Raw genomic sequence first — 20,154 nt, forward strand, 5'->3', positions numbered from 1 at the left:
GATGTTCCTTGTCAAACTTGAGAAGAGGAAGGCCTCGAACGTGATCACCAAGCACCAACTTATTAATGTCTTTGAAGTTCAGGTGCGATAGACGTCGATGCCACAACCAGCTTTCATCAGTATTCGCCTTTGATAGCAGACATATTGCTGGTTTTCCTCGAATTGGGTTGAGATTTAAAGGATACATCTCTCCCTTGCGTTCAGACTTTAACAAAACCTTTTTGGATTGCTTCTCAATTATCTCAGAGCCCTCATCATCAAATGAAACCTTCAAACCTGTTCCCACAACTAATTGTGACACACTGATGAGGTTATGCTGCAATCCTTCCACATACGCTACTTTTCGAATCGAGAAATCTTCGTTGGTTATCATCCCATATCCTTTGATTGTTCCATACGAGTTATTGCCATACTTCACACATCCACCATCCTTTAGGGACCGACTCCCTCAGCTCTTCCTTCCTTCCTGTCATGTGACGCGAGCAGCCACTATCTATATACCATTCGTCATCGAACTGCTCGTCACATATCACCTGCAAATTCAAGCAGATTTAGGAACCCAAAGTTTCTTGGGTCCTGGTGAGTTTTTCACAGAAAAAGGAATTCCAGTAGAAACATCAACCAAATATGTTTGTTTTACTAAAGTGGTTTGATCTTTTCTTTTGATGGTATACACCTTGATTTTAGTTTTATCTGGTTTAAACTTTGGTGTATTAGATGGTGTGTTGTTAGATGTTTTTGGAGTTTTCTTTTGAATCCTAGGGTTAGCTGACTTTTTCTTATTATTGAACTCAGAATCAAGCTTTCCCTTGCCTTTGATATCCTTTATTGATTTTAATTTGCTTTGTGAGTTGGAAGGACCGAAACTTGTCTTAGAACCGAAACTTGACTTAGGACCGAAACTTGACTTTCGGTTTTGAGTCCCTTTGTTGGGACCGAAAGTTGGCGTTTGGTTGTTAGCCTTGACATTTGGACCGAGACTTGACTTTTGGTTCTGAGTGCCTTTGTTGGGACCGAAAGTTGATGTTCGGTTCTGAGATTTGGAATAGTAGGAATTTGGACGAAATTTTCTTTTCCTTTCAGTTTTTCCTTTCCTTTATCAATTGATTCTTTCTTTGGAGGAACGTAGTTGGGATTTTGAGATTGCCAATGACGTTTTCGCTCATTCAGATTCTTCATGTATCTTTGATTTCTTAAGCGTTTCTGTTCAGCTAACTCCTTCTGCGATTTGTGGATATTGAAGCTAGCCTTTGGCTTCTCCTTTTGAGTTTCGGTTGTCCTAGTTGGAACTATCGGTTCTTTCTTTGGTTCTTCAGGGATTTCTTTAGTCCCACTTGTGCTTGGTTTGTCGAAACTCGAGGGTTTGTTGATGGGTTCAGCAACATATCTTCCTTTAACCCTCCATGAAGTTTGCTCAGATAAGCCTATGGTTTCATCTGCGTTGTCAATAGGGGCTGACCATAAGTAATCGTCACACCCTTCAACATTGTCTTTGTCGACCAAGATTTTCAACTCTGCTGTTTGTTTTGCAGTGACACCGGTAACTGCATAGACCTGATTCCGCACAGTTTGTACTTTTTGATAAACCATGGCTTTCTCTTTGAGTTTCCGTGGCTTGTCTCTTGACAGGCGAGCGAATTCAACCGAATTTTCAGATATGAGGGGTTTCTCATTCTCGGTTTCGCTTTTCATAAACTCAGAGCAATCAACAACGTCTTCTACTGAGATTTCGCTCATCTCACTTTCCTCATCAAATTCAGACGTGTTTTCTAAGTTCATTTTATTTCTGAAATTAATTTGGCATTAGACGAGTCAAACGATTGAATAGTTTCGGACTTTATTTTTAACCTATCATTTTCATCTAAAATTTTTTTTAGCATACATTTATGTCCTTAGAGTCAATGGAGGTCTCTATCTTGTCCAGTCCGATTTTGTAAGACATGGATGTCTCTTCTGAGGACACTATTGATTCACACTCAGCGATGACCTCATCCTCCTTAAATTCAAGGAAGGGCAAGATCATCTTGTGAATCTTCTTCCCTATCTCACAACTTAAATGCAATTGAGCAATATTAGTATATAAGCGCTTAGCAATCAAACAAAAAACATTCCTTTGTTTTAAAAACTTTAAATTGTCTCTTTGCAAATAATTACTCTCATCCCTAGCTCTATTTAATTCCGCCTCCTTCAGCTCAATCCACATCCTTCTCTCCTCACTTTTTGAAGACACCCTACTGAGTTGGTCAGTTAGGTTAGAATTCGCTAAGCGAGTTTGCATGAGACTACCACTTAAGTTAGAAAATTTAAATTTTAATTCTTTTAATTCTTCTTCATAATCTATTACTGGAACTTTAAGTGATTCAAGGATGGATTGTACCTTTTTGATCAGCCGATCGCAGTCGTTGATCTTTTCACTTACGGGCTTGGTTGCAAAACATTTGTCCTCAATCAGGTTCGGTTCCTCACTTGCACTTTCGATTGATGCACCAGCTGTGACCATCAAACATCTTCCAGCCGAACCTACATCCTTTGCCACATAAGCTCTTCCATGAGTGGGATTTCTCACCTCTTCATCTTCAGAATCGGTTGACCAAACTTCAACGCCACCAAACTCATCTTCATCTGCATTCTCCTGCACAATCAAGGCATTCATAGAACTGTTAGTCGCCTTCTTTTTCTTGATCTCTTCCAACTTGCGCATGTAGTACGCCTCATCGTCTTCACCATCTCTTTTCTCAGCCATTTTCCTCAGCATGCAATATTTGGCAAAGTGGTTCTTGCTGTGACAGTAATTGCAGTCGAACCCAGAGTCTCCTGCAAGCTTGCTCTCCTTCTTGTCTTCATCCTTTTGAGAAGAATTTTTCGCTTCATCCTTCACCTTCTCAGAACTGTAACTTCCCTGCCAGTTTCGGTTCTTGTTGACATGAAATTTTCTTCGTGCAAACTTCTTTGGATTGGTGACCATCATAGCATACTCCTCGCTTGTAAGGTCACACTCAGACATATCAGACTCTTCTTCTTCTTCTGCAATGCTTTTTCCTTTTGAGACAAGGGCCAGCGATCCCACACCAGAAACTACCTTCGCTTCTTTGGTTACTACACTCTCATGGGACTTAAGTATTCCCACAAGTTTCGCTAGTGAGTAAGATTTAAATTGTTCATGTGCTTTCACGGTTGAAACCACAGCCATCCATTCTGGTCTCAGACCGTTCATGAAGGTCACCTTCTGCTCGATCAACTTTCTTTCTATTCCATGCTTGATCATCTTACTTAGGAGATGATTGAACCGATCGAAAGTTTGTATGATTTTTTCTTCTGGTTTCTGTTCGAAAACTCCAAATTCTGACAGCAGCAAGGTTTGAATGGAGTGTTCTAGATCTTCATCGGTTGAATAAAGTTCTTTCAACCTATCCCAGATTTCTTTGGCCGTCGTGCATGAACCAACCAACCGAAAAGTGTCAGATTGCAAGGCGAATCTGATCATTCTCATGGCCTTCACATTACACAGCAACTTGTCTTTCTCATCCTGTGACATCTTCTCTACATCCGCCACCAGCTTGTTATATTCCTTTTGGGACTTAACTGTTGTGTTCGTTCCTGAGTGAACAAACGGCCCAAGCGTGATAGCCTCCCAGATGAGATAACCATTGTCTTCAGATCCAACCACGTAATCTTCAAAGTGATGCGCCCATACTTCATAGTCTTGAGTGTAAAGAATGGGAATCCTGGTAGTGGATCCAATGTTGTTTGAGATGTTGATGGGATTTGTTTGCGAATCTTCGTGAGACATGGTGAGCTGCTAGAATCAGACCTGTAAACTTGAGATTAGGGTTTTATCAGAAACAGAGTTGTCGTCGATATGAAGAAGACGACTTCTATTTATACGATAAAAGCGGCCCTAAAGAATTATGAATACAGAAGGAATGTGTATTGATCACACAGTCTCCTGCTCTGATACCAATTGTTGAAACAAAGTTCAGTTAGGATTGATAGATTCTATGCAGACAAACAATTAAGAACGTAATTATGAACACAAGAATGGCTTTGAATATGTCGTATGATTAATGCTTTAACACCTCAGAAGAGCTCGATTAAGAACTTCGACTGTAGAGGTGTTTAGGGTTACAAAACAATAATCGATAATCAAGAACGTTAACCTTTTAATGCATACATGCATGCATTATTTATAGACTAACCCTACCAGCTAATCACGGATGGACATGCCCAATCCGGATACAAAACATAAGCCCATGACGCAACACAATTAGACCCAACAAAAGTGTATCAGATTGATACAAACCTTCAAAGAGACATGGAGATTTACGTTGAAAACAAAAACGGAAAACTCAATTAATCAATTCACTGTAATTTGAAGTGTTTACAGGGTTGAGAAAAAAAAAATTACAATGACCTTTTAGTGATGATTGAAATATGAGGGTTAGAACCCTTTTTCTTTGTTGTCGTAGGGTACACTCGCCAAAATCAATAAAATAACCTTAGGTATTGCAAATTGAGAATCATGTATCTTTAATATATATATATATATATATATATATATATATATATATATATATATATATATATATACACACACACTAGTGAAGTGAACAAGCCGTGCTAAGCACGGCCCACGAGTATTGTTAAAGCAAATTTCTAATGTGGTACTAAGAAGAAATATGAAAGTACAATGCTATTATTTAGTAGGCTCTTCAATGTGCAATGCTATAATTAAGTAGATCTTAAAAAATATAATTCCTTGTTTGATGGTATTAATACAATAAATATATTAACACCGGAGTGTTGCAGATCATTTTCGTCTAGTATCGTGCATAACTCCTTCATCCACAAGATCTAACAAAAACAATATAGATATATCATAACTGTCAAAATGGAAGTACACTGCTATTTGTTGCATATAACACCGTACTTTATACCAAAAAGGCCATGAAATGGAAATTGAGAAAAATTTACCTCTTTGTTGTCTATAAAATAACAGAATTGGAATCAGGTTTGACATTTTTTTGTCCTTAAAACAAACCTGGAAGCATATTTACATCTTGACCTGTTAAATCATATCAAATGATTTAATTTGTTAAAACATGTAATAGTGGTTACATTAGACAAATTTCTAAACTTTTACAATGATAGCAAGATACAAAAATCATACTAATAGAGGAGAAAATTACAAAAATAAACCCTTAGCAGTTTAAACATTGATACTTTATTTTTCTGATAAAATTATAAAGCATTTAAACATTGATACTTTATTTTTCTGATTAAATTAATAAACATTTAGACAGTTCTCCAAACTAACCATTTTTACCATTTCACCGAAAAATTTCGAGTAAATTACACGAATGGTCCCTATGGTTTGGGGTAATTTGCACGCTTGGTCCCTAACTTATTTTTTTAACTCGGAAGGTCCTTACTATTTGTTTTTGTTACACGCTTGGTCCCTACAGTTTGTTTTTTTTACGCGCTTGGTCCCTATCATTCCTAAAAAGACTATTATTTAAATAGGGAAAAATAGTGAGGTAGGTAAGGTAAGATGACGGGGGTGGGGTTGAGGGTGTGTTATCAATGACAAAATAGTCTTTTTAGATAAGACAGGGACCAAGCGCGTAACAAAAACAAACAGTAGGGACCTTCCGAGTAAAAAAATTAAGTTAGGGACCAAACATGCAAATTACCCTAAACCATAGGGACCATTCGTGTAATTTACTCAAAAATTTCAAAAGCAACAATTTTGACAGGTCAAAATGGAACATGTTTGAAACATTTATGATTTAGTTGGAAAAAATAAAATTATAAGAGATTAAAATGCAAAATTGCCGAAAATATAATGTGTTTTTTTCTGTAATTTTCTTATCACGAGTAACAAAGAAATTAAAAAAAACAGGTTCACAAGATATCCCTTATGATGAGATAATATGATGGACTTCTTTTGCCTCTTTATGTCATAACAATATTCCCCCGTGATAACATTTAACTTTTTTTTGTCCATGACTAATTGACAGATATGAACCTATTCCAAATGAACAAATTTGTTTTTTGAGTAATTAAAATCATGAACTACAGAATGTATTCTATCCTTGGAAAAGGATTATGCAAGAACATGTAGATTTATAATGGTCTTTAGTGGAACTTTTATTAAACCATATGTATATTATAAAGGACAAAACAATGATTTGTTATATATTTTCTTTTGTTTTGTAATGTTTCACTTGCATTGTACATGAAAGAATTGTCTGCACGATTGCTTCATCCATTAAAAATATAGCAAAAGATTGTACTGGAAGCAATTATTTGTTTTCTTTAATTAATGCTCAAAAAGCAAGCAAATTCAAGTACAAATCATGAAAATATGAGAAAATGAACCGAAAGTTCTTCAAATGACATTTTAGTGCAACATGTTAGCAAATGCTTATAGCACCAAGATAGTTTACATAACAAAAAAAGAGTAAATTATAAAAACAATCCTAACATTTGACTATGGAAAAAGGTACTATCATGAATTCAAGAATATGTCATTTATATCTCTTTCATCAAATATTTAGCAGTATTGTAAACAAATCTACAAGCTTCGGATAATTGATGGTTTGTCTTCTTATTCTCCGTGGTTAAACATGATGTATGTTTTCCCCTGCATATCTATTACATGTAAAAGTACTATCTCTCATGTTTTATCTCACAGGTGGCCCTTGTTCTGCTCTTTCTATCCTTTTGTATGAAATAGGTATTTCTAAGATTTGCAGTTTTTGTTACTAAATAAATTTTTAGTTTTTTATGATATGGTAGTACTCCAAATATAGGGTAAAGTGATCCTTCAAATAGTTCATTTAGTGCAGAAAACAAATTGTTGTGCATTTGGAGATGTCCATTTATCTTCCAGTGGAAGATTCAAACACATTTTTTATCATATGACAAGGCATCCACACCCATTAAAGGGAAAACCTGAACAATTTAAAAATGACATGGCCCATTATGTGCTTTTTGCTTAGTTTTCTTGCAGAAGACCAAAAGACACCAGCTATTGCCTCTCCTCTATCAAGAACCTTAGAGAAAGAACATTAAACCGACAATCTAAAATTACGATAAAACACTGGATCTCAAACAATATATCAAAAGAAATCCGAAACCCAATCTTAAAATGATCTAAAATATTTCAAGATAGGGGAAAACCTTACGGTGATAAGAGAACCAATGTTTATCATTATTTGACCCTGCACAAGTGTTTGTAGATTTTTCTGCAAAATAAAAAAAAAAAAAAATCAATTGCACCTTATTCATTCGTATTTGGAAAATCGCAACGAGAATCAATGTTTAAGTTTACCGATAACAGTCGCCTCTGATTCAAATTCATAAATAGAAACACAAACCGAAACCACAAAAAAGAAAAAAAAAAAACCCAATTTATGTTGGGTTTTCAAAAAGATTCAGTCAGATATAAAAAATAATTTAAAAGGATGTTTCTGAGATCACCTTTGTTATCATGTAGGTCTCCCCATATAATGAGCCCTAAATTCGGATGCAGGTTACTTGGAGAAATCTTTTGTGTTTGTGATTAATTATTCCTCCTAAAGGTAGATTCAATGTGGATAAGAAACTCACCCGAGGTTTATAACATGTGTTCCAACTCGTTCTTCCTTTGCGGTACCAAAACACCATAAATTAGATATTCAAAAAGATTTCTCTAAGTAACCTTTAACTTAAGATTTGTTGAAAGCACATATGTGATTGAGCAGAATTCTATTGCAAATCATGAACATAGTCTTAGGAATGTTGTTTTCCTCGATTTCTATAACAGTAGCCTTGCATTTATAATTTATTAATGTAAACTTTTAATTGCATATAAAGAAGAAACATAAATGAAAAAAATACTCACCATGTCAAGGGAAAAGGTAGATTAAGGTGCTTTTTGTTTTTTGGAAAAAACCTCTTCAGACCTTTTATTGCTGTGCGGCGCAGCACACGAGCAGCACTTTTCATCTCGCAGCTGTTTGTTTTTTCGAAGTCTTCGGAGTCAAAAACCTCTGCGCGTGCTTTGTTTGGCGCAGCACTTGTACTGCCTCTTCCAACCTCTTCCAACCTCTTCTTCTTCTTTTTTTCTTGTTAAAATTTTGATTATATGTTTGTTGAAATTTTATTTCATCTTTTTTTTTCGTTTTTTTGTTTATTATTGTTGAATTTTTTTTTCGTTTTTTATATTCAATAATAATAATTTTTTGATGAAATATCATTATTTTTTACTAAAATATCTTTATTTTTTGGTGAAATATTATTATTTTTTACTGAAATATCATTAATTCTTGCCGAAATGTTATACATTATTAAATTTTACGTATTAAAAAACTTTTTTCGGTTTATAAAATTAATTTATTTTAAATTTTTAATATCTGCAGCAGTATGCAAATGTTAAAAAAACAAACACGCTTCTTATTACAGTCTGCAGCCGTTTAGTCCACCTCTGCTACTGTAGAGGGTTGCAGAGGTGGTCCGCAGACTTCATGAATTTTTGCTTAGCACCTAAGTTTATTGATGAGACAGAGGATAATATTGTCATTTGTGACATTATCAAGCTTAGAACCATGAACTTGACCATTGATTAAAAATTAATTTTAAGCTAGTTGAAACTAGAAATCAGAAGTAAGAAACATTTGGAGTTTTAAATAAATAAGAACCTGATGAGGGACACGAAGAAGAGAAAGAGTTCCATAACAGTCCAAGTAAAGAGCTTATTCGGATCCAATGTTTTCACCATAGACAAACTTGAAACACCCAAAATCAAAATAATCAAAGTGAGCAACACTTTCTTCTCCATTTCACCAGGATCAAGTAAAATCCCTCAAAAGCTTCAAACTGTGTTCTTTATTTATTATTTTCTTTTTTTGATATTAGGATGTTATAAAAATTTAAGAACCTTGTAGAGGGAACATCTGGACAAACACAATGTTCTCGACAAACTTTGAACTTAAAAGCATTGGCATCTATAACTGATTTGAGAAGAAAAAAAAAGAAAAATAGAAAAAAAAAACATCAAAGCTTTTCATCGAACACCTGATCTGTAACTGATACGTTAACTTCCTCAAATCAATCTTCCTTCACATATTTGTTATCACCATGGACCACGCCATAAGAAAACCCATCTACAAAATCAGCCAAAAATTTAACATTATCATCAAAGTTTGAGCCTTTCACTATTTAAATTTACAACTAACTTGAGTTGTTAGTGCCTAAACGTAGAAGAAACCCATTAACTTGCGTAGAGAAAAAAATAATAATAAGAGAGGGTTGCAGGCCTTATAGATACTAAATAGTTACCTGATGATTCAGCAGCTTCAGGTCTTACGATAAGGAAATCTACCCCTTTCAATTCATGAAGCAATTTCTACAAATCACCAAAAACCCAGAATATTCCTGTTGGTAATTGAAAATTCAAGCCAAAATGATCGCATTACCAAACAAGAACAATATCTAGAATCTACAACAAATAACAGAAAATAGAGGAGAAGAAAACCGATTTAGGGCTCCAAACATTCGTGTTTGATGAACTCGATACCTTTTTTTTAGGGATGAGATAAATACACAAGAAAAATCATGAGAAGGTGGAACCGAAGGAGAAGCAGACCATAGTTTCCAGCGGTATGCAAGAGTGGAGCTTTGGGGGAAACCCCGCCGACAAGAAGGAAAACCGATCACCAAGTTTTCTGCTTCAGCATGAGGTCAGGATAACCGGAAGCAAGCAGACAGCTACCTCTCAGCCGGTGAACAACTACGTTTGTTGGAACTTAGTGTTACTTCACTCTGAGTTAGGGATGGGGGGAGGTTGAAGCAGGTAAGAAATCGTTGTGTGCTATGAAAAAGAGAGATATGATAGTGGTGGTGGATTAACTTAATGGAGATGTGAGAAACTGGTGGTGACATATCTTGGGGAAGAAGCCTGGTCTTGGGAAGACAACATAGTGTGCACGTGTAGGTAGATTCCAAGAAGCTGCCACGTATCATGAAGAATGGCATGGGAACGTGTAACCGAAGACCCCACTGAACAAGGATCCACTTTTGTCTTGATGCTGAGGTGGAACTCCAAAAAAATCACCATAATTCAAGCATAAATCAGCCAAAAAATCCCTATTAAATCTCAAGACCCACTTTCCTCCATTTTTAGTACATACGGTTATATATATATATATATATATATATATATATATATATATATATATATATATATATATATATAGAGGAGGGTTCAATTGAAAAAAAAAGGTTGAGAATGAAAAAAAAAAGGTTCATTCTCAGTCACTCATTTATTTTTGTCGCAAAATCCTCCGTCGTACCAGCGGAAATGAGAAATGAATAGACATGTGTTTTCCAACAAAACATATTTCCTTAAACTACGCTAATCATTACGTTAATATATACAAAAACATAATTTTTTTCGTTTTTTTTTAATTTTGAAGAAACTATTTTTATCGAAAAATGATTTTAAATATACCAAAATTCATGGTTTTTTATATTCTCTACAAATAGACATCCATATTGATATAGTTTTAAGATAAAATAATTTTTTTTTTTTATATTTTCAGCTATCGTTATTCATATGTGAGTAAAAATGCATCAGGTTTAATTACAGTACATCGATATTCACTTATGAATAAAAAATATGATTAATTTTTTTTACAATTTAAGTATCATTCATATATGAATATAGCATATAATAAACATAGTATATTCATATTTAAATATTAGACGATGCATTCACTTGTGAATATTAACATAGTATATTCACTTGTGAATATTAGATGGTATATTCACTTATGAATATTAAATGATATTTTCATATGTGAATATTACATAGTATTACATGGTATATCACATATGAATATTACATAGTATATTCACTTGTGAATATTAGATGATATATTCACTTATGAATATTACACACTATATTCACATATGAATATTACAAGGTGTATTCACTTGTGAATATATTCACTTATGAATATTAGAAGGTATTTTCACAAATATATATAATTTGCATATGTTAAAGACTTGCATATTTGTTTTGTGTTTTTAATAATCATATACTGATTCATGTGAGAAAACATATTCATATGTGAATATAACGTGGTAATTTAGTTTATGCATTTCATCAAACAGTTGGAGTGCATACAATTTAACTATTTTAAAAATGTTAAAAACATGATACTTCCAATTCAAGTTATCAATTCCAAATCATCATATACTTCCAATTTCGACTTCAGATGCGACATCCTATGTCTGATCGATTTCTCATTTTGATTTTGATTTCCGAAAATCTGATTGGGAACCTATGAGTACCGATTCCGAGTCCTTCAATGTCGACTATGACTGCGAGTCCAAAACTCCGATTCCAATTTCATGAACAACGAAGAAATTCCGATTCCAACTCAGTTCGTTTGCGAATCTGGAAAATTCCAGTTCCAAATCCGTTATGAACTTTAACAGATGCTTGCAAGCTACAAACATTCGGAGTATTCAACAAAGAAATCGATGAAATTGATGAATTTGGGTTGCAAATCTGTCTTGAACGGCGAACCTCCCAACCACGAATATCGATGATTGATTAACACTGGATGACATTGATGATGGTTTAGTTGAAGAAATCTGGATGATTGTTGAAGGTTGGAGGAGAAATTTTGATGATAAACGAACTGTTATCGAATTCTCTATAGTTACGTATTTGAGATTGAAGGTTATTAACATATTTACAAGTTTGCCACCGTGTCTTTTTATGCTTAGATTAAATGAGTGGCTGAGAATGATTCCTACATTCTCAACCTTTTTTATTTTCTCAAATGAACTTACCTCTATATATATATATATATATATATATATATATATATATATATATATATATATATATAATGGTTCTTCAAGAAACCAAATACTTATATATTAAAGTGACATGATTCTTAATTTGCAATACCTAAGGTTATTTTATTGATTTTGGCAAGTGTACCCTACGACAACAAGAAAAAGGGTTCTAACCCTCATATTTCAATCCGCATTAAAAGGTCATTGTAATTTTTTTTCTCAACCCTGTAAACACTTCAAATTTTAATGAATTGATTATTTGAGTTTTCTGTTTTTGGTTTCAACGTAAATCTCCATGTCTCTTTGAAGGTTTGTATCGATCGGATACACTTCAAGTATGAATAACAAACGTAAAACTAATCTAAGCAAAATAAAAAACAAAAATTAAATAACACAAAAGTTCTCCAAATTGTTTTTTCACCAAGAAAACGAGTTTGTCACAAAGACGATTGACACAAACCTACAATCACAACATTAGGGTTTTCCCTATTATTGTATATATACTAATCTATACATGTATATCCCTTGATTGAAGGGAATGCGTCTAATCTATACTAAGAATCAATCTTATCACAAAGATACCGGATCTGTGATCTATTCTATACTTATCTATATCATTACCTAATATACAAAATATTACAATCAGATAACTGAACTGTAAGCTGACGGTAATAAGCTTGATACGCTCGCGTTATAGGTGTAGTAGACGCTGACGCTGATCTATCAGCGTGTTGTGTGTTTGACTCATCAGATCACAATGTGTGACCTTACAATCTCCCCTATCTGATGATGCCACAACTAAACTTCTTTTGAATATAAGCAAAATGATTTTGGCTCGTGTTCCCTCTGAGAGTAAGAATGAAATCTTGACTCTTGCAGTTTTAACAAATGCTCCCCGTGAGAAGATGAATGACTTATCAAACATTTATGAATTTCAGCAGATGACGGACGACGAATAGATAATGATATGGAACGTTGGCATCAGGTTGACTAGACTCCCCCTTAGAATGTGCTTTTTTGTAGTTATAGTAGCGAGATTTTCAGCTTTACCAAGATTTTCTCCCTATTTTTGACATCAACAGCTAACGTCGAGCATAATAGAGTTTCAAATTGTAGTCTAGTAAGATTGTGATGTCTCCTGATAGCGTGGGCTTAAACTACCATTCACTGATATAGTATTTCGAGATCTCATCAACGTGTGGTTTAATACTCTGAATCATAAATCACTTTTATTAGAAGAAAAATAGACAATAGTGGTATGATGCGTGTAATACATTCCGAAATGAAATGTACACGTAGGAAAAGATTTTTCAAACTCTCATCGGTGTATGACACATTACACTGAATCATAAAGTTTTAAAGAAGAATATCAGGGCAGGTGTAACATCCAAATTTTCAAGGCTAACAATTTCATTTTCAATTAGGTAACATGTAAGATCATTTGTCAAAACATTGCTAATATTATATTAATTCATAAACCATTACTTCGTATCTCAAAAACATATCATCTGTTAATAATAAAATCAGAGTACAATCCCATAGATCTCATAGTGCGGAACCCAGTGTGTGTGTTCCCCCATCATACCATTACTTATATTAATTCATAAACCATTACTTAGTGAGTTCCCCCGTCATACCACATACCATACTATAACATACTGTCAGGCATATCTGGGTGCCCGACCTACCCTGCTGAACATACCGGGGTGCTCAACCTACCCCTGTCAGACATACCGGGGTGTCCGACCTACCCCTCGGTCCTAACAACCGAACATGGGGACTATTCCCCTCCTACTACCGCTACCACATAACACATATCATACTAGCACATAAACATCCCACGTAGTAGCACACCTAGATGAATATCACAAAGACAATCATCTAACATAACTCCTACTGATGGGCCGACATTGTGGCCGTAGACCCACCGCTACTGGAAGGTAACTCACCTCGATGTCGTGTACTGTCTGAACTGTCCTTGGCGCGAAGGTCGGCTCTCCTCGACTCCTTAATCCCTACACGACAACCTTCGAGTCATTAAACCGAACATACAACCCAACCAGGGTCGATACCAAAAGTAGGCAAGTCAACATTGGTCAAAGTCAACGCCCAGTTGACCTGACTCGCAGAGTTGGTCCACCCACTCGTCGAGTCCATGCTCCAATAACCCGATCCAACCCCATCACCACTCGACGAGCCTTGCGAGAACTCGTCGAGTTCTCCTTCATTCAAGCCATCAAGACCATCTTCATCCGACTCGCCGAGTTCTTCCTTCAACTTGGCGAGTTCATCGCCCTCATAAGAACATGTCCAGTCTATGACTCGCCGAGTTGTATGAACAACTCGTCGAGTCCATCTTCAAGGTTGGGAGATTGCCTTGGACTCGCCGAGTCTGTTCATACACTCGTCGAGTCCCATGATCTCCAGGCCCCTTTACGAGTCTAAACATTTACGGGACTTCCTTCCCGAACCACTAGTCCAATCACAGAAGGGATTTGGTGGTTAAAACACACCGACTCACCGAGTCCCAAGAACGACTCGCCGAGTCCATCGATGACCATTACTATCCAGTCGATTTAAATGGGTCTTAACACCTTAAAACCATAGATCTGGCCTCCTAATGCCCATTTTATACGTAAAGTTCCAAACTTGGTGCACATGCATGGGGTTTTTGGCTCAAGAATCCATAAAAGGTGCTCTATAATGTGCATGGGGCTCTCATGGCCATAGAGTTGGCACCTTTATGCAATGAGACCCCTCCAATGACTCAGATCTGAAAGTAGAACCCCATGAACCACCTTAAAAATCCGAAAATGGCTTAGAAAGCCCTAAATGCACCCATAACCTAAGCTCTAAAGATGAACAACCAAATGGAAGACCAAAACAGGGGGCATTTACCTTGGTTGAGTTGAAGATGGAATAAGATCTCTGGATCTACAAGCCCCAACTCGAATTCCCAAGCTTCTTCCTTCCTTTCAAGCTTCACAAACCACCCAAAAGCACCAAAAATGGCCTTAGATCACTCAAAGCGGCTAGGGTTTCGATATGAGGTGTTCTGGGAGCATAAGGGACGATGGAGGCTGCAATAAGTCGTTTAAATAGGGTGCAAACCCTCAAATTTGGGGTTTCACCCAAACAACACCTACTCGCCGAGTCAGTCCCCGACTCGTCGAGTAGGTCACTTAAACTTCCCGCGGATCCCGTCTCTACTCGACGAGTTGGGCCATCAACTCGTCGAGTCCCAGAGAAAATACATAAAATTCATAAATAAAATACATACCAGTAATCCGGTGTTACAGCAGGAATGGGTTGGTGCGTGTGATAACCTACGGTACATAGACTAACCATCGAAACAGAGTTTCAAACTTTCATCAGTGTGTGGTATATAACAGTGAATCGTTAAGTTTTATTAAGAAGATAAATGAGAGAATGGATTGTTTCAGTCACACTGAGGTGAAATCGGCGTGAATCATTAATAGTTTAACACATCAACAAGAAGTGGTTTAAACTTTCGTATCATAGAGTATGTTGGAATCTAGAATCAAAGATTCACCATTAATTCATAATGGTACCATGTCATACCTTAAACTAGGAGGTTAGGGACATGAACAACCCTTTGTCATTTAAGGACCTGACAAGTATCTTTTACGCTGATGACTATGCATTCAGGGTAAGCCATTGGGTTTTGCTCAACGTTTCAACAGAACATGAGACTTGATGCATACGGTAAGCATGCTTCCAGGGACAGGGTCAGATAAAGATGATTAAAGTAAAAATAAACACCCCGACCTCTTTAGCAATATTTTTTTATTTGGACCAGACAATCTCACTTTGAGAGTTTAGACAATGCTAGACAATCAGCGTGAGAGGGTGGCTCAATGTTCTCAACAAATGGTCTTGCTGATGAGAAACTTAGAGAGATTTTGCCACATACAGCAACATGCTTCTAGGGACGATGATGTGTCAAAATTTGCATACTAGGCTCAAAATTGTCACTGTCGGATTCCTTTCCAAAATGGTACAAAAGAATATACAATATAAGAATACAAACAAAAGAATTAGTTAAACAAGGAAATAGTTTAAACAGGAAAAATGTGCAGCTTTTTCAGAAAGGTGATAAAGACTCGTTCCATTAAATCTTTGGAATTGAATGGCCATTAATGCATTTCCATTTTCCAAGATATCCACCCCTTGAATTTTTGGCTATAAAAGACAACAAACAAGATTAACCATATCACACAAAAAAATAGAATATATCACAAGAGATGTAGCCTTTTATTATTGAAGCGTTACAGAACGATTCCAAGCTTCATGTTCATTAGGAGCAAGAGAATAAATGAAGATTAGCCTTTGTAACCAACGAGTTAACTGGCTCGAATCCATAAAACCATCGTGTCTTCAAGATCAACATGAGGGCATTTGAGTTTTTATAGGATCATGATTCAGTAGATGAAAACAAGACTTACTGCATTGATGGTTGCTCTTTGCATCCATAACAGTGAGTGAAGGAGAAAGAAGGTATCCTCAAGAAGAAGAGGACATGATGTCACTCTTTTTCTTAACACCAAGAGCATTGAGATCTTTCAAGAAAGCTCCAGTCCTTACAAATTTTGAAGCAATAAGATGCAGATAAATCTTAGATAGGCTTGAAAGAAAATACATGTAAATACAAAATGTAAGATTTTGCATTCATAATAAAAGAAACACTTGTTTTTGAGTTTTTCATAAGACAGAAAACAGTTAGAAAACGATTAAGACATTGAAATCAGGCCAAGATCTGCAATTAATTTGTTCAAATCTCTTTTCTTCCAATATCTCTGTGAAGATGTCAGCCAGCTGATCAGTGGATGGAATATAGAACAATTCAACTTTTCCCTTTTAAACTATGTCCCTGATGAAATGATGAAGGATGTTGATGCGCTTGGTCTTGGAATGTTGCACTACATTTTGTATCATCTGAATGGAACTGGTGTTGTCACAGCAAATGGGTGTCTTCGAGAAGTTTATACCATAATCCAAGAGCTGATTCTGTATCCATAGAATCTGAGCACAACACCTTCCAACAACAACATATTTAGCTTCAGCAGTAGAACAAGCCACTGATGTCTGCTTTTTGCTGGACTAGCTTACCACTCTATTTCCAAGCATTTGAGCTCCTCCTGAAGTGCTTTTACAATCAATGCCACACCTACCATGATCAGAGTCAGTGTATCCCACTTTCTTGAACTCAGAGCCACGAGGATACCATAACCTAAGATTGGGTATATGTTTTAAGTACCAGAAAATCCTTTTGACAACGTGAAGATGAGATTCCTTAGGACTGGCTTGATAGCAAGCACACAATATGGTGGCAAACATAATATCAGGGTGACTGGCTGTAAGATAGAGTAGAGAGCCTATCATTCCTTGAAATAGAGTTACATTCACATCAGTGGTACTTGGATAAGTGCCAATAGACGCTGATGAAGATATCAGAGTGTTTTCCTGTTTGCAATCAGAGAAACCATACTTCTTCAGCATATATGCAATTTATTTAGCTTGACAAAAAAAGATACCATCAGTTAGTTGTTTGGCCTACAAGCCCAAAAAGAAAGTTAGTTCACCCATCATGCTCATCACAAATTTCTTGGCCATGACCTCCGCGAATTCTGAACTTAGCTTTTCATTAGTGGATCTGAAGATGATATCATCCACATACACTTGAGCAAGAATGATATGACATCCTGATTGCTTTATGAACAGATTGTTATCGATATTTCATCGTTTGTATCCACTTGAGAGAGGATAGCTTGCCAACTTGTCATACCATGCCCTAGGAGCCTGCTTTAAGCCATAGACAACTTTATCAAGACGATACACATGATCTGGAAACTCTTCATTTTCAAACTCTGGAGGTTGTTTTAGAAAGACTTATTCTTGAAGATCTCCATGTAGAAAGGCGGTCTTGATTTTCATTTGGTAGACTTTGAAGTTTTTGAAAGAGGAAAAAGCTAGAAACAAACAAATTACTTCAAGTCTTGCAACCGCAACAAATGTTTCATCATAGTCTAACCCTTCAAGCTGACAGAACCCTTGAGCTACAAGCCTAGCTTTGTTTCTTAGGAAAATTCCATCTTCCTCCATTTTATTCCTAAAAACCCAACGAGTGCCAATGATAGTCTTTCCTTGAGGTTTGGGAACAAGGGTCCACACACGATGACGTTCGAATTCATTTAGCTCATCCTACATGGGCTTAATTCAGTCAGATTCTTTCAAGGAATCAACAATATTCTTTGGTTTGATCATTGAGAAGAAGTTTACAAACATGTAGAAGTTTCTGCCGACTCTGCTGTGAGTGAGAATCCCAGAATTTACATCTCCAATGATTTGAGATTCAGGATGATCTTGAAGGATTCTTGGATTAGAACTTTCATTTGTATTGCTATGGACAAAGACTTCTTGATTTGATGATTCAACTTCTTCAGGGACAACAAGCTGATCTTCAGAGATGGGTTGAGAACTGATTAATTGATCAACATTGGGAACAATGGGATCAACGTCATTTGACAAGAGCTCAGGAACAAGGTCTGAAGGACTGTAAGTAAGTTCATTCAGAATTGACGAGGGGTGATCAACTCCATCATGAATTAAGGAGTCCTCATAAAAGGTGACATGAATTGTTTCAACAACAATTTTGCTTGAAACATTATATACTTTGAAAACCCTGGATATGCTGGAGTATCCTAGGAACACTCCTTCATCAGCTTTAGCCTTAAACTTTGAACGCTGATCTCTTTGATTCAACATGTAACAAACACATCCAAACACATGAAAATAAGAGATGTCTGGTTTCCTTTCTTTCAGTAGCTCATAAGTAGTTTTCCCATGATGTTTAACAATAATAGACCGGTTTTGGGTATAGCACACTGTGTTGAAAGCTTCAGCCCAAAATGACAACGAAAGACCAACTTCAACAACCATCGTTCTTCCAGCTTCAATTAGACAGCTGTTTCTTCTTTGTAAAATAGCATTTTGTTGGGGAGTTCTAACTGCCAAAAAGTTCCGAGAGATTCCTAAGACTGAGCAAAAATCTTCCAGAGAGGAGTTTCTGAATTCAGTTCCACGATCACTACGTAATTACCTTACTTTGTGATCATAAATGACTTCCCACTGCTAAATGAGAGCAATGATTTCATCATCGACATGACTCTTCTTTCTTAAAAAGAATACCCACGTAAACCTTGAAAATTCATCCACAATGACAAGAGTATATTTCTTCCCAGCTCTTGACTTAATTGGAATTGGTCCAAAAATGTCCATATGAAGAAGATGAAGAGGTTTGATTATTGAAGAACAAGACTTTGGCTTGAACGAAGACTTGGTTTTCTTCCTTTTTTCACATGCTAAGCACAGTTTGTCCTTGACAAATTGCATCTTAGGAATTCCTCTCACGAGCTGATTCCCTGCCATCCTTGAGATGTTCTTGAAGTTCAGATATGATAGCCTTTTGTGCCACAACCAATTTAGATGAGACTGAGCACGAGAGAAGAAGCAGCGACGAAGAGAGTTTTCAGCAGAACAATGATTCTCTTTTGATCAACAACTTTTCCTTCGCTCTTGTTAAAGAGAACTTCATAGCCAGCGTCACACAGTTAGCTGATACAAATGAGATTATGCTGAAGACCTTTCACATAAGAGACAATAACATCCCGACTCCCAGGAATAAATTTAAATATTTATTTTATGCACATTGTCAGGGCAACTCGACGAGTTGAAGGCCCCAACTCGTCGAGTAGATGTTGAGATTGGTTGCGTGGTTTTAGAGCCAACTCGACGAGTTGGTGGACCGAACTTGTCGAGTTGGATATGAGTGAGAATACCCTAATTTTTAGGGTTTGCACCCTATTTAAAGGACCTTAAGTCCTTTACCCTGCCTCCCTCATCACCTTATCACCCTGAGACAAACCCTAATCGAGCTATCTTCCACTGTGAGAGAGAGTAAGGCTAAGAGAGTGTGTTTTGGTGCATTCTTTGAAGGAACTTGTGGGGTAAAAGGCTTGGAACAAGAAGCAGTCTTTGGATCCGGCATCCATTCAGTGTTTACGACCATTTGGAGGTAAAAAGCCATTATCTTGACCACTTGTTTGTTAGAACTCTCCATTAGAGAGTTTATGGTCATTTTTAGCATCTTCTTGAGTCATTAGTGGTTTGGAGATTACCTTGAAGCTAAGATTTCAGATCTAGACATTATTAGGCCTTTTAGGCCTAAAGACTTAAGCATTATCAAGCTTTGGCCAAGTCCCATGCCTTAAACCCTTTGTT

At 36.3% G+C, this 20,154-nt stretch overlaps 1 long non-coding RNA gene across 3 annotated transcripts; it reads right to left on the reverse strand.

The window, feature by feature from the left end:
• Nucleotides 1–6,962: 6,962 nt before the first annotated feature.
• Nucleotides 6,963–9,911, reverse strand: LOC145168887 (uncharacterized). 3 transcript variants are annotated; one of them, XR_013742151.1, is made up of 4 exons: nucleotides 9,560–9,911; nucleotides 9,322–9,417; nucleotides 9,058–9,146; nucleotides 6,963–8,768 (listed from the first exon to the last, which is right to left on the reverse strand). It is a non-coding gene; the product is annotated as an uncharacterized LOC145168887 (long non-coding RNA). The 3 variants fall into 3 exon arrangements; XR_013742150.1 differs by having other exon boundaries at nucleotides 6,963–7,055; nucleotides 7,188–8,768; nucleotides 9,322–9,911; XR_013742149.1 differs by having other exon boundaries at nucleotides 9,322–9,911.
• Between the last annotated feature and the right edge of the window lie 10,243 nt (nucleotides 9,912–20,154).

Source organism: Lactuca virosa, chromosome 4 (genome assembly GCF_052849685.1).
Source record: "Lactuca virosa cultivar CGN04683 chromosome 4, Lactuca_virosa_CGN04683_v6, whole genome shotgun sequence".
NCBI classification, from domain to species: domain Eukaryota; kingdom Viridiplantae; phylum Streptophyta; class Magnoliopsida; order Asterales; family Asteraceae; genus Lactuca; species Lactuca virosa.